We start from the raw sequence: 14,069 nt of genomic DNA on the forward strand, positions 1-14,069 counted from the left end.
AAATCATGGCTTCATCAAGTAATGTTTTTCTTGTCTTAAGTAATATAAAACTAAATTAATGCAACTTGAAGTATAGAATTGTTATGGGAAATAAAATTAAAGCATCATTTACAAGTGCCTAAATGCAGTTCTTCGTGTGTGATAAAGTATTAAGCTGTTTGTCACAAGGCTGACTGTCACTGTCACAATAACCAGTTTCAAAGATACGACTCAATTTTAAGTAAATTTGTAACTTCCAACCAATCAATCATTAGCATGTAGGTTCCAGACTGATTTGTAACATATACATTACTCTATAGTTTATAAGCCTATCTTTTGATACAGTAGTGGGAAGTAGAAATCACTACAAATAACACTATTTCTTTGTTGGACACACTGACATTAATCTTCCTTACTATTCAACTTGGATTGTCTGTCAGGATAACTCAAAAGTGGTTTCTGCCAATGAATCCTTTAAAAGACTTTAAATCTCAGAAGAAAACTATCAGCTTCATTTTTCAACCATTACTATTTTGCTTTTATTCCACTTTTTTCTTTCCGTAATTCTTCTCTTTCTTCTTTCCCTCTTCCTTGTTTTGGGTTAACTAAAATTTTGGGTATGGACTTATTTCTGATTTTTTTATACAATTATTCTCAACTTACTTTAAGAAAAATAGTGGAATAATGGTGATGTGCAATAATGTCTTATTCCTAGAAGGTACAAGTTGAAATTCTTAGAGATATTGTGTGATATCTACAGTGCATTTTCAATTCCTTTTCAAAATGGACATACCTACATATATAAAGCACAAAACTTCTAAATGAGAAAAACCAGATGTTCATTTTTATAAATCTATCATTTTAATTTTTAAGGTATTTTTACTGTAAAATACTGAGAAAAAGATGACTTAGACCCTATAACCATTAGTGTTCAGTCAACTTGACTAGGCTCTGTTCAATAGCATAAATGATAACCTAGATATTACTATGAAATAATATTGACATATTTGATGCATTTGATTCCTTGAACTCATACAATAAATAGTCCTAATAAATATGAATGGGCTTTATTCAGCCAGTTAAAAATCATAACATACTACATCTCCTTCTAAGGACAAATTTCTGCTTGTTTATTGACCAACAGCTCTTGTCCTAAAATCCCAGACTCCATTGGATGGTGTAAATTAGTTGATCTATGTTTTTCTCCATCTACATTAGCAAGTAATGAGTCTCAGACTATAGTTTTTATTTCTGTCTGGCAATTACTAGGGGTAGGTAATCCCTAGTAAGCTTTTCTAACACCTGGAATGTCTACTTACCAGCTGTGGACCCTGCATACTTGCTGTGGGAATCTTTCTGGGTTATTTCTGCTCCAGCAGTCTGGTGTCATGAGGAGGTATATCCCTTGGGCACGTGCTGTTTCTCCATCATGACCAATGGAGACCCTATTCTCCCCATCCTCGCCATCTCTGTGCTCCAATGTTCTCTCTCTTGTTTCTCTTTGCCCCTCATGATCACTGTACGGGCAAGCCCCTGCCTGGTAACTCAAATCACACCTCTCTATTTTCCCCAGTAATTGTGTTTTTGACATTTTTATTTAACCAATAGTTTTAAATTGAGGGCCAAGGTTTGCCCAAATAAGGCTGTGGGGAATTTACTCATCTTGTGGAAATGAGTTCTTGGGATATAAAATTTAGCATTTTAATATGTAGCAGCACCAGACCAACAGGAAGGAGCACAAGGTCTGTCCTGTTTATTTCACATATGATTAGCCATCCTACTCATGTACTCATGCTAATTCCTTGAGAGAAGCTATTTGGTTTAATGTTATGTATTGACACATGCCTGTAGTCTAGTATTTGGAAGGTGAGCCTAGACAGATAAAGACTTTAGTGCCAGTCTCAACTACATAGTAACTTCAGGACCAGCTATATTACATGAGACAACGTCTATGAACAATTTATTATAATCTTCTTGCTAGAGCTTAATTAATACTGACCTCTTCCTCTAGGAATTTTACACATGAGTGTAAAGACATGTATGTAATTCAGCACCATCCCCATTTCTCTATGTCTGTCTACAGAGTGGGAAGTTCCCTGCCAGAGATTATCACAGACCTTGTTAGTTCAAGGTAAAGACAATTTCTAGCTTCCCAAAGGGAGAGCTACATGATCCATTATCTGAAAACCAAGCCATAACGGATAAAGCATTAAAGATGTTATTATTCAATATGTGTAAACTAAAATATTCTATTATCCTAAAATGCTTGCTTTAAGAGCATGACTTCACCAAACAAAAATTTTTCAATGGCATTTTCTAACAGCCAATTAAAAGGTGTGACTTACGAGTAGGAAGTTTTCCTGAAGCATTTTGGAAAAAAAAACACCTAGAAAAATACCTAGTTTGTGAATAGATTTATTGTTTAACAAATTTAAAGGAAAATGCAGATGATACTTAAAGTTTGAACTCCCTAGGTGGGTGAGGCAATGGCTTCTAATATACAGTCATTGTTCTCCATGATCTTGGCAGAAGTTAAATTTTCTCAGCCTGATAAATATATGAAATTCAATGTTCTCATCACTCATATATCATTTATAGACCTTACAGAGATAAATAGGTAGAATATTAACTGTTCAGGTCATAACAGTACAATTATCACTCAGTTAAATAATATTTCTAATATTTTCAACTTTACTATTAAACAGCCAAATGACAATATAAGCAAAGTCATGAAGTGTGTGTCTGTCACAGAATCAGGGTTCAGAGTGGGATTGGTGAAGACAATATAATAAGAAGCAATTCTTTTGGTACCTTGGAAAGTAACACTATCAACAACATTTATGTCTTAAGTATTTCATTTAAATTCGGCATTATAAACAATACTCTCTGCCTTATTTCCTTTTGTGGTTCCTAAGTTCTGCATCTGTCCTTTTAGTTGCTGTTTGAAAAAGATTGTTTTTGTGTGTGTTCATTTTTAAATAAAATGTTATCTGTTTAACTCAATGAAACAAACGTAAGCTGTTCATAAAGAAAACCTAACATTAAACGCTTCGTATTCACAGAGCCAAATGAATATGGTGGGGCCTCATTGAGATTCTATTTTGTCTATATATATATGCACTGTAAAGCACAGCTTTGGTTTCATTTATCTATTGTCTAATCATAATTGTTTAATCATAAGATATTTTCATGGGGGCATAAGACTGAATTCTCCTCCAATAACCTTCAAAAAATTAATCGTGTGTGAATATGACATGCCAGGGGAATAACCATCGAAATGTAAATGAGAAATACTCAAGTTAATAAAGATGATAAATAAATAATAAATAAATAAATAAATAAATAATAAATAAATAAATAAATAAATAAATAAATAAATAAATAGAATGGTGATTCTGAAACACACTGCACACAGGAAAACTTTTGAAGGAAAGGCTTCACATGCAGAAAGTACAGACCAAACCGAGTGATAGATTTGGCAATCAGAGATTAGCCTCCTAGAGTAAGACTCGACTTGTAAATTTACTGAAGCATAAAAGCTAGATAAATCCCCTCTGTTTGTAAAATTCAGACGCTCTGCAAAAGTATTTGAGACAATAGTCAAAAATGTGTCAAAGAGAAAATAGCTTATTCAAATATTTCCGAACTTGCTGTACAATTGATTTAATAGCTGCTTTTGAATGAACAGTGGTTTGAAAAGTGATCAAATCTTTGCTGGTAAAGACCATGATACATTAACTGCACGTAGTGATTTTCTTTAATAGCAAAAATAACTAAAGAAGAAAAAAAGAATCAAGTGGAACATTTCTAAAAAACAGTAATATACCATAATACTCTTTTCATAGTACATGAAATCCTGATGCACATTTCCTTATTCAGATACTCGAAAGGAAAACTGACTCTCAGTACTTTTATATCCCCTGTCATTTTCTTCTCATAAAGCTGGCCGAGAGTACCTCCCTTGTCCTGCAGGATGTGAGTTTATCTATAAAGACTTGTCTCATGAGTGAGGATGAAGGAGTAATTGTTGAAGTCTGGATTCTTCTACATTCCCACCCTTGTGATTAACTCAAACAAGAAGGGATGTGGCAAGCCCAGATCCTGGAAAAATCAAATGAGATAGAAAATGTGTTCTTGTTTTTCTCAACTGATAAAGCTAGAGCAAGGCCAAATAACTCTGTGGCTGCGGAGGGTGACCAGAAAGGCTCTCGTTGCAATGTCACAGCAAAGAGCAGGGACATCTCCATTTCCAAATTCTCCTTTTGTCTTTCGTAATTTAGAGTTGTTGGGAATTGTGAAGTGAATTTAATCTTTTTTTTTTCACAGAGACAGATTTGATTTCTTTTACTTGAGACAGGTTCTGACTATGTAGTCCTGGTTGTCTGGAACTCACTATGTAGAACACGCTACATTTATACATCTAGATATCTATCTACCTTTCACTTGAAATTGCTAGAATTAAAGGTTTATATCACTACACTGGTTTCTATTCTTTAGACTTTTGTTTTATTAAAATATTGTTAGAATTCTTCTTCTCCTCTCCTTCTCCTCCTTCTCCTTCTCCTTCTCCTTCTCCTCCTCCTCCTTCTTTCTTCTTTCTTCTTTCTTCTTTCTTCTTCTTCTTCTTCTTCTTCTTCTTCTTCTTCTTCTTCTTCTTCTTCTTCTTCTTCTTCTTCTTCTTCTTCTTCTCCTTCTCTTCCTCCTCCTCCTCATCCATTTATTTATTTATTTATTTATTATTTATTTATTTATTTATTTACATTCCAGTTGTTGCCCTGCTTTCTTGGTCCCTCTCCCATAATTCCTCATCCCATTCCTCATCCCCCTTGCCTCAGAGAGGATACTCCCCATGCCACCAGGCCTCCTGCTTCCCTGGGGTCTCAAGTGGGTTCAGGATTAAGCACACTGCTGACTGAGGCCTGACCAGGAAACCATGTGCTATATTTGTGCCAGGAGCCTTGAACCACTCCACGTATATACCTAGTTGGTGGTAGTCTATGGTAGCTCTCTGTAGTCTGAGATAGTTGAGACTGCTGGTCTTCCCATGCTCCCCTTCAGCTTCTCCAATCCTTTCCCTAATTCAACCATAGGGATCCCTGACGTCAGTCCAATGGTTTGGTATAAGTATCTGTTTAAGTCTCAATGAGCTGCTGATAGGGTCTCTCAGAGGACAGCCATGCCAGGCTTCCATCTATCTGTAAGGGCATCGTAGCATCAGTAATAGTGTCAGGCCTTGGTGTTGTAATATGAAATGGATCTCAAGTTGGACCAGTCACTGAATTGCCTTTCCTTCAGTCTCTTCTCTATTTTTCCCCTGCAGTTCCTTAAGACAAGAATAGTCCTGGGTCTGAAATTTTGCCTGTGGGTTAGTAACCCTGTTCTTCTGCTTGAGGCCCTGACTCGCTACTAGAGGTGAACACTTCGAGTTCTCTCCCCCCAGTTGCTGGGGATTTTGGCTAGGGCCAACCCCACTGAGTCCTCAGAGTCTCTCACCTCCAGGGTCTCTGGTACTTTATAGAAGGTCCCCCCCCACCCAATGCTGCTTATTTCCATTCTCTGGGTCCTCCAGGCTTCTCTCCTGCCCCCATACCGGATTCTTTTCCCCTTTTCCCCACCCCTCTCTCTGATCTCTGCCTCCCATAATTATTTCCTTTCCCCTTTTAAGTTGAATCGGAGCATGTTCACTTGGGCCTTTATGCTTATCACACTTCTTACAGTCTGTAAGTTATATCCTAGGTTTTTCTCAATCAAATCTTATTTTATATTTTGAATTACATTTATATGAGCTCCCACCGACTGCGACAGCATGCAAAATCTTCATGTAAGTACATTGTCAAATGGGACCAAGTCCTAGCATGGAGAGGGGTGTGGGATTGAAGTCCAACTAACACATATCCAAAGAGCTATTGGCAATCAATAGCTACTGAGAGAAGAGAGTCAGTTTCGTTTAATTTTACTCTCACTGATAAGGTGATCACCTTCCAGTGGAAGGCAACACATCTAAGAATACATGGGAAGAGAGAATTGTACTTGATGGGAAAAAATAAAAGAAGACACCAAGTTGGATAGGTTGAAAAGGAAGTCTTAGAGCAGACAGGGATAAATATGAGCAAAAAATTCTCAAAAAGCTAATAAAGCTGAATTAAAGATAAAACAATAAAAAGAAAGTGATGGTAGTGACATTTTGATAAGTAGCTGTTTCCTTTTGATTTGGACTTGGCCACTGATATCTAAATCAGAGCAGTGTGGCAAGCCTCAGAATGCCTGACATATCGCCATTCAGTCTTGGAGGAGGAATAAAAAATAATAAAGCTTATGGAGTTCAAAAAACTTTAGGATATCCTCAGGAGACTCCTTGGCTCTTTGAAATTTTATACAGGAAATCAATTGACCAGAATGGGATTCTTTAGTTGTGTGGATTTTTATAAATGGCCAAGGGGACTGCTAGGTGGTAGAGCTATATGTGTTTACCCATGCTTACATGAAACTTTTTGTAAGGAACTATAATAACCATATTTCCTAAACTGGATGTGCATGGAACCCTTTTCTTATCTCTTGTTTTCTTTCTTATCTGGCTAAGTCAATATTTCATATGTGTCTTATGAATACTAGAAAAAAGTGAAATATATAAAAGATGTAAATATGGAGACCTATCTAGGAGCTAATCTAAGGTGTCTATAAAGAGAAGACAAAAAGAAGGGAGCATGGTATTAGGTTTGTCATAGTATGTCCACTACTCAAGACCTCTCATTTGGCATTGTTGTTGTTTGGTTAATTTTTTTTTACTGTTTTTGCTTTTTGTCCTGTTTTGTTTCTGGTTTTTGTTTGTTTGTTTTGTTTCTTCCATAGAAGAAAAACTTAAAAAGATCTTAAGAGTGAGAGTGGTTTGAGGTTACTAGTCTTTGATAAAGTTGATAAAAGATGTCATTGGGATTTTTAAAAATAACTTGCTAAAGAACATGGAGAGAGCAGCTGAGGTTGAATAATGACCTGAATTCCTGCCAATCAGCAAGCTGATGAAACATTCCCCAGCTATGCTCAGCCACTAGAGAATTGATACACTGAAAACAAATGGTGAAACTGATCAGAGTATGACAGCCTGACTAGGCAGGTGTGGTGCTAGAATGTGATGGGAAGGGATGAGATTCCAGAATAGAGTTCACATAAAATGACTGGCTCCATCAGGCAAGGGCATGAGTAAGAATCACTGATGATGCCAGACAAGCAGCAGTAGGATAATAAGGGATTGGGAGTTTTTATAAGTTTCTAACTATACTCCATGTAACTAATAAAATAACACATGAGAAATTACCTCAAAACATGTCTATTTAAAGTACTGTGTGTTTCCAAATAAGACCTGTTAATGGATGACCTAAAATATGTCTGTGCATTACTTATTGACTTGAATTCTTCGTAACCATATGTGTTTTTGCATGCTTATGCTATCTGTCTATCTACAGCTATATATTTAAAATAAGTGTGTTAGTTGGCTTTATATTACTATAATGAGAGACACTGGAGATAACCAAGCTATATGAAGTAAAAAAATTATTTTGGCTCATAGATTTCAAAATTCCAAGTGTATATTCCAGCTATTTTAGGCCATGGTGAAATTATATGATAGTTAGAACAAAATTAATCTCTTCGTGGTAGTGAAAAATGAGTTGAAAAGAGGACCTGGGTCCCATAATTTCTTTGAGTATATGTCCCCAAAGGCCTACAGATATCTTAGATGGCCTCCATCTTTAAGTTTCACCCCCTCCCAATAGCACACCTTGGGAAACAGACCTTTAAACTCATATAATTTAAAGGATTTTATTTATAAACTATAGTACTATCTAACAGGCTATATCCCAATTCACTGAGTTTTATGCCTTGGTGAAGAAAACTATTACAATAACTTTTTTCTGTGTATCACCTTAAACTTGACTTAATTCACTATAAAAGTTTATTTTTATAATTAAAGCTATATAGCTAATGTGGAGAAACTTTTTGTTATTTTTAAAATAGTGAAAATTCTATCGTTAAAATAGAAAACTCATGATTTCAGCAAATTAAAGTGCCTAGTTTCAGTAACTGTACTTTCAATATCTAATCAAGGCAATGGGACTTCCTGTTCCTCTGCCAGCTATCAGAGTCAAAAATGACATCTGGCTATCAGTCAAAAGAATTGGAGTGGGTTTCAAGAATTTTGTGATATTTTATTCCCAGTACTACATGTTATTTATTTCTCATCCTGTGCATTAGTTATTTATCTTGCTAGTGACTGGACAGGAAGCAATTTTGTGGAAGAAGGGTTTTGGCTTATGGGAATACAATCCACCATGGGGGAGACATGGTAGCAAGGACTTGTGGCCATCTGGTCATATTGCAGCCATACTCCACCCTCAGAAATGGAACAGGCTATGAGACTGGCCCTATAGAATTTCAAAACTTGTCCCCATTTATCATTTTCTCCAGTGAATACCCAACCCCTTACAGATTCTGCAATCTTGTTGAATAATTATATCAGCTAGAATCAACCGTTCAAACACATGAATGCTCGGAGAATATTTCACATTCAAACCAATGTATGTGGAGTTATTTGAAAGGAGAGACAATCCAGAAGCAAATGAAAACCTTTCCTGGCTGATTCTGGAATCACAGCCCTTGTATCTCTTGCCTATCAAGTACTTAAAGCTGCTTATGCATTTTGTATGATTCTTGGTGGCTTATTGTTTTTTATTTTTATTTTTATTTTTATTTTTATTTTTATTTTTATTTTTTGACTGTAGTGTCCATGATGTGAGTGGTATGTCTCTGTGGCTCAGGCTCTAGAATTTGATGCTTTGGCCACTATTAGCCATGATCTAATGAAAGCATCATTCTATGGGAGAACATCTTGTAGGTAGGGATCATAGTGACTGACATCAGGCTCCTGTTCTATGGCCCACACGTATCACACACGTGTATCTTGACCTGTCTTTTCCCAGCTAGAAGCCCAGTGACCCCTCCTCAGCTGCAGTTCTCCACTCTGCTGCCAAGGATGCTCTATCTGTCTTCCATTCATGAGTCAGCTCTGTACCTCCCACTGCGAGAAACACACTTCAAGCTGCTGAGTGTATGTATGAAATTCTCTCTCCCTAGCCGCCAGCTTGTGAAATGACTGCTAGAAATCTAGCAGCCCCTCTCACATTCTTCCAACTCTACCCAACTTTAAATCTCTGCTCTTTGGAGCCCTGAATATCTTTAATCTGATAAGAACCCTCCTACCTATGCTTTAAGTTTAGGTAAGTACCCTGTTGACTTTCCAGTTGAATTTTTATTTGTACATAGAGTATGGCTCGGAGGATCACCCTCTGATCTAAAAAGATACTATGTTTAGGGACACAAACATTACAGGATGGCAAGGAAATTTCAGTGTAGAGCGCAAAAGGTGAACAGTTCAATCAAATCTGGAAGCCCTGAGTTTACATCTGTGCTTTGGTAACAAAGTAGGAACAGAAAGCATGGCTTTAACTGGGTCTTATGAATGATACTAAGAAGGTACTAGGGCCTATGAATGATACTAGGAAGGCATTAGGTCTGACGAATGATATCACTAAGGCACTGGGTCTTATATATGATAACAGGAAGTCCTTGAGTCTTATGACTGATATCAGGAAGTGAGTCCAGTAACCCTGATCTTGAATCCCAGATCTATGAGATGAAATAAAATGTATGTTTACATATATCTTTATTTCCCTAGTGGAATAAAATAAAGCTTTTATCTAAAGTATGATATTTGATATTTATCACAGTATAACATTTAAAAACAACTTGAAACTTGGGGAAATCTCTTTTTCCCTAATGTGTTCATTTGTTTTCTCTACCATGGAGTCCAAAGAGCAAATATTTTCTGTTTGTTTCCCAGTCCAGACAGCAATAGTCTTTAAGCCAGCGAATTTTCAGTCATGAGATTTGAGATCTATGAATAGAAATAAATTCATGAATGTCATAAGACTGATGAAATTCAGCTTCAAATAACTTCTTTCATCTTTCCCCTTCCTATTTCCTTCCTCTTCTTTCTCTCTCTCTCTCCCCTCTCTCTCTCTCTCTCTCTCTCTCTCTCTCTCTCTCTCTCTCTCTCATTCTCTCTCTCTGTTTCTGCCTGTTTTTCTGCCTCTCGGCCTCCACACAACCTCTATAGGGTACTCTGAGCATTCCTTCCTAAAGAGACAGAGAGATACAGCAGCCCTCTTCGCCCTCTGTTTTTATATGTGTCCTGGTGATGATAGTTATGATGCAGACAAAATACACAACTGGATCATCAGTCAATCTCTTCTTCATTTCCTTCATATGAACAAGTTACCACTACTCAGTAGTCTGTTTCATTTTAGCATTTCTTATTCTAGATAAACTTTTAACCTTGGCTCTACTCTCTGTAAGTTGAGATGAAATTCAGAGATTAGAGACTGAAGGAATTAGAAAGGGAGGAATGTAGGATACAGATCTCCCTAAACATCAGTGACCTTTCAAACATGGGGTTGGAGTGGGAAGATTACTGTGAATTCTTAGGGTGCCAAGGCTGTCATTTTGACCCTTTCAAACTTCTCATTCTAGATGTGGTTTAAGCCAGCACTCTTTGGTTCTTGCTGGATATGAGTCTTAATGTACAGTTTTTGTCCCAACTTATAAGTCATCCATTTAAATTAAATACATATTTTGCTTTGCTTTAGGGGGAACAAAAAATAACCTGGAAAAGAAGTTGGCCATTGCATTCAGTCAAACTCATTTCCCTTCTGGTAATATGGAGAATTTCATGATTATTCGGAGTGACTCTAGTTTTGTATATAGTAAATAAAGTTAGAAGGTATGATTTACTTAATTATGTATTATGAGTTGAATTTTAATAGATTTTTCATGATAGAAAAACATCCTACAAGGTTATTTGAGTCAAGTATTGTTAATAATTAAAGATAAAATTCTGGTATATTCTTTGAGACTCTTGGAGAAACATGTGTATTTTTCAAAGATATAGGAAGAGTATAGTAGTGAAAGCATTTATATGAGTTAACATTTGTGTCTCTTATTAAATTTATTCATCACTTTAAATTTTATTTTCATAATCATTTAGATTACATTTTTTTATTAACTTGAGTATTTCTTATATACATTTCGAGTGTTATTCCCTTTCCCGGTTTCCGGGCAAACATCCCCCTAATTCCTCCCCCTCCCCTTCTGTATGGGTGTTCCCCTCCCCATCCTCCCCCATTGCCGCCCTCCCCCCAACAATCTAGTTCACTGGGGGTTCAGTCTTAGCAGGACCCAGGGCTTCCCCTTCCACTGGTGCTCTTACTAGGATATTCATTGCTACCTATGAGGTCAGAGTCCAGGGTCAGTCCATGTATAGTCTTTAGGTAGTGGCTTAGTCCCTGGAAGCTCTGGTTGCTTGGCAATGTTGTACATATGGGGTCTTGAGCCCTTTCAAGCTCTTCCAGTTCTTTCTCTGATTCCTTCAACGGGGGTCCTATTCTCAGTTCAGTGGTTTGCTGCTGGCATTCGCCTCTGTATTTGCTGTATTTGCTCTATTCTGGCTGTGTCTCTCAGGAGCGATCTACATCCGGCTCCTGTCGGTCTGCACTTCTTTGCTTCATCCATCTTGTCTAATTGGATGGCTGTATATGTATGGGCCACATGTGGGGCAGGCTCTGAATGGGTGTTCCTTCTGTGTCTGTTTTAATCTTTGCCTCTCTATTCCCTGCCACGGGTATTCTTATTCCCCCTTTAAAGAAGGAGTGAAGCATTCTAGATTACATTTTTATTGCATGAATTGTGTCTTGAGCAGCAACCATAACTTTTCAGATGATGATCATGTTTAGTAATATATTATACTCTTACAGTATAGAGGTAAGGCAGTTTTCTCAGCCTTGACACCTTCATTGACACAAAAATAATTCATCTTTTTTAATTGTTTGTCTGAATAAAATATAATTACCTGCCATTTGATCATTTTTATTTGATGTGTCTATTTTTAATAAAATATTAAATCATATGTCCTACTTATTTTATCACTAATTTTATATTTATTTGTTCTGTGCTATATTACAGAGAAGTGTGTGTGTGTGTGTATGTGTGTGAGCACATGCACACACATGCTATGGAGGAGGTGTGGATCAGAACTCAGAAGATAATTTACAGGAGTTATTTCCTGTATTTCACTATGTTGGTTCCAAAAATAAATCTCATGTTTTATTAGATGAATATAACTCACTGAGCCATGTGTTTTACACAGTTAGTTTTAAGATGTCTTTTATTTACTCTGTAGAATTAATTTACAAGTTTTTTAAATGGTTTACTTGTCTTTTGTTATCATAACCTAAAATTTAATATTTTTGGTTTGTTGGGTCAAAAACTAGAACTGATGACACCAGTGACTGTGATTTCCAGCTATTATCTTCAAAATCATCTGTTCGGCAGGATGTAGACAGAGTTGCTTAGAGGTAAAAATCAGGTCTTAGAGCAACAGAAGCATGAGAGGAACTGTGAAATCCCTGACACAGTTCCTGGAGAGCAGCTGATGGAGCCTGAAGGTGAGATGGGAAGTAGCAGGGAACTCGCTGCCTTTCCATGTGTGCTAGTGTAAGCCTCATTAAATCTATTAACGATGCTCACATTCTCCATTAACATTTTCCTAGTTCTGTAGATCACTCAAATATGAATTCAATATTTCAGATGAATAGAACAAATGGGCTACTTGTGCCCTGTTCTGTGATGAAGAAAATTTTTCTATTAGTCTTATAATTAGTAGAAAGATACTAATACTAGATAGTATATTTTGCTCTGACCAGCATGCATGTAGGATTTATGCAAAAGACCATGAAGAAGGAAAAGAAGGGCAGAAGGAAACCCTTCTGAAAACTAGGCATCTCAGTCAGCACATTACGAAGGATTGCCCCATGTTAAGCTCACAAAGTTCTATTCAGCTCAAGGATTCAGTTCCAAAAATGATGACTGTGTAAGGTAATCTGAAAAAAGTCATTGAAAGTGGCTTGTCCATCTTCATCAAATTTCTCATCCTCCTCAGACACTTGCACATTCTAAGAACAGACAAATTCAGTCGTCACATTTGATTTTTTCCCATATTAAGATTCTCTAATCTGTTTGTGAAATAATTGCTATTTGTTTTGTTTTGTTTTTTTAATTCTCAAGGACCTTACAAGATAGTAAAACAATACGTTGGATCTCGGTAGACCTGCTTGGTAAGCTAGGATACTCTTCTCACTTCTATCAGACTGTATGACTTCAGAGTTCTCTGTTTCTAGCATCAACATCATGCAGCATCTGCCTCCCTCTCTGCTATGGTTCTCTCCCTTGGTAGGAACCTTATGCCTCAGATAAACATCATTTCTCTATTCTGCCAGCTCTATACTGTCTGCAGAGCATGCCCGCTGCTACAAGGAGATTCTCAAGTATTCAATGTCCATTTTCTAGTCATAATATTGAATGAAGGACATCTGTGGGCACTGTGGTGTGTTGATGAACACTCTGAACACTGAATGAAAAACATGTTATCAGTATGTACTCAAGCTTAACACATTGTAGTTTTGTATGAAGATAGAAAAAGCAATAAATTCTTAAAAGAAACCTCAGCCCAATCAAACAAAACTAGCCATGGACATTACATAAATTTCTTCAAAAATCATAAGCCCTGAAAACATATGTATCACTAATGTACAGACTATATGTATTCAAGGAACATATATTAATCTACATATATGTATGTAACAATTAATGAAAAAGCCACAAATTTTAAATGGAGTAAGGAGAATCAGATATGAGGCTTCAGAGGAGGAAAGAGAAACATTACATAATTATATTATAATCTCAAAAAATAAAGATCATTTAAAACATCATTAAAACAAATGGCTGTTGCTGAAAACTTAAAAACATCTCTGGCAAGAAGCCTAAACTATGCCTGGAGCCTTCATCTGCAACCATTCTTTATTATATCCTTATCAGGGAACCTCTGACCACTAACACAGGACAGATAGAGATCTGCTCTTAGAAATGTCACTTTCTGCCCTGTCTCACTTGGTTAGTTTGATCTTCGTTCATTTGTAGGAAACAAT

Source organism: Rattus norvegicus, chromosome 11 (genome assembly GCF_036323735.1).
Source record: "Rattus norvegicus strain BN/NHsdMcwi chromosome 11, GRCr8, whole genome shotgun sequence".
NCBI classification, from domain to species: Eukaryota; Metazoa; Chordata; class Mammalia; order Rodentia; family Muridae; genus Rattus; species Rattus norvegicus.